Source organism: Meleagris gallopavo, chromosome 7 (genome assembly GCF_000146605.3).
Source record: "Meleagris gallopavo isolate NT-WF06-2002-E0010 breed Aviagen turkey brand Nicholas breeding stock chromosome 7, Turkey_5.1, whole genome shotgun sequence".
NCBI classification, from domain to species: domain Eukaryota; kingdom Metazoa; phylum Chordata; class Aves; order Galliformes; family Phasianidae; genus Meleagris; species Meleagris gallopavo.
The window spans coordinates 32,008,387-32,010,897 of record NC_015017.2 but is presented as its reverse complement, the minus strand read 5'-3'; positions in this window follow the sequence as shown (position 1 = coordinate 32,010,897).

The following is a 2,511-nucleotide window of genomic DNA, read 5'->3' as shown; positions in this document are numbered from 1 at the left end:
AAAATAAGTTGAATGTGCAAAAATCCATTTAGAGAAATTGAAGAGCTCACTAAAGTAAAATTAATCAGGAAATGGAAATTAGAGAGGTATTACCTGGAGCATATTTCTGGTCCGTAGGTTGGTCTTTGTGTGTTAACTGTGCAAGACAGAGACAGAGAATCACTTCTGGAACTCTGATTTCTTATCCTTATTTCAGCAACTCATGGCATCATTGCTTATGAGATATGTCATCAAGCTGGTGAATGTCCAGATTTCCATATCTCATAACTGAGAGCACAGAGACTGAGGCTAAAACAACATTTTGTTCTAAAACTCACTGCTGACTGAGAGTGTCCTGAATGCCCAGCATGTCATAAATCCAATGAGTATTAGAAATTTCATCAAGTTCTTGAACAGGCACTCAAGACTTGATCTGGACCAATAGCCACCTGAGAGAGAAAATTTGACTTATTTTTCGTCTCGTTTTGTTCAGTCTTTCTCTTTTGGAGTGACTGACAGGAGGTCGATAGTATGGCTTGTAGAGCAGACAACCTCCTCTAGCAGAAAATCTAATTCAGAGGGTAAGTCAAGCTATAAGAGACACTATGCATGTGGGCAGTAATCAAGGACAATCCTGGAAGAACTATGCATTGCATGCAATCACTTCTTCCTGATGAAAATAATTGTTGTAAATGAAAATGAATGAAGTTCCAAAACTTTACAGTCCATTGGAAAAACAAATAAATGAGCAAAACTCACTAGAAAACTAGTAGCCTAAGTGCAAAAGATATTTTTTTTTTTTTTTTATTTTTTTAATTATCACAAGTGGTAGAAAATAGAACCTATGAGCTTCTCCACATGCTTAATGCTGGCTATATAAAGAGAACATATGCACTGTGACTCAAGGTCTAAAACCCAAATCATTCAAATTTTAGAGAAAAACAATCTTAAGTTAAGTCATCTCTTAATAACTCAGCTGCTAAGGCAATGAAAACACGTATACTTTACAAAGCAGCAGAGAAATTTAGGGTAGAATTCTCTGAACCTTTACTTCCAGATAAAGATTTTGCCTTATAGCAAGCCTTGGATTTAGGAATATTCAAAATTATGAACATTTTATTCTCATAACAGATAAGTTTTTCACCACTGAAAGAAAGAGAACTACTAGGTAAGAAAGTTCTACAGAAATCCAAGCTGGTCCATTTCTCTCTTTCCCAGGTATTTTAGGAATCTGGACACTATTTTAAAGGCCAGCTTAGCCTAAGAGCATTTCAAATAACTTGAGAAAAGCCACTCCAACCCATTACATAGCTAGACTGTACTAAAAAAGAAACACAAGCATATGTTGATGCATTATGTAAAGACTTTCTCTGACAAGATTTAGTTACATGCAAGCTTTAAATGCAGTGTAAATGCATTTTCTGGAGCGTTTAGCTTCCAAATGCTAAAAGTGCTACAAGACCCAACTGCCAAAATGGTACTTTTACATTACACCATTGCAGACCCTAAAAGGACAAATGAGTCATGCACTTTGTATGGCAATATATTAATCCTTGGACCTGTGATCAAGTCAGAGGTACAAACTGACGCTAGCACTGGTGTCCAATATGGCCAACTATCCATGCCAATAACTGTCCAGAAAAAAATGGGGTTTTTAGGTCTAGGGAGTAATTTTTCAGGCATTCTGAATTTAGGAAAGTGAGAGTTAGAGACATTAAGACATTAGATGTGACACTGCAGTCGGCAGTCCCCAGTACTTTGCCAACCAACATGGACAGAACCACATCTCTGCTGTAACCCCTGTGTTGGTGAAGTCTCAGTTAATTACAATCCCTTTAGCCAGCCACCATGATACCAATTCACCTTCATATCAAGCTTCGATCACCTTGAGCTTTCCCAGTTCTTCCGAGTAACTGACTGTTAGACCTGTTAGGAAAAATATTCCCTGTAAGACTTCTTAATCCTGATTCATTCTTCCTTTTTATCTAGGGCTACTCATTACTCATGTATCCTCAGCTCAGAACCCTTAGATGGCCTTCAGCAGCAAGTGGGTGATGGAGGCACCAGCCCTATTTCAATCATGAACAAGCTTGCATAGCTGAAGTATGATCGTAATGACAAAAAAAATTAAACATTGGAACTCTACAGTCTATGCTATTATGATATATGAAATGCAAAGCAGCTGTTCTGAACGGATTTGACATATAACAGGGGTAACGTAATTTCGCACATATCACTATGTTCAGTATATTAAATTAAATAGATTAGAATTACTCAGCAATGTCTCTTACGTATCATCTTATGCATACATTTCCTTATCATTATATTCTAAGGTGTTCTTTTTCTCCTCAATTTTCTGGAGATTCTCAATTCTAAACAGATAAGTGTCTAGAGGACTAGAAGCATAAGCCCCTAAGTTCATGGCTGTTGAACCTCTTCCAATGTAAGCAGCTGAAAGAAAGGTACACAAGAGAAATAGAAAAATACATCAATTTTTTTCCTGATCTTTTGAGCAGTGATTGTTTTGTTGTT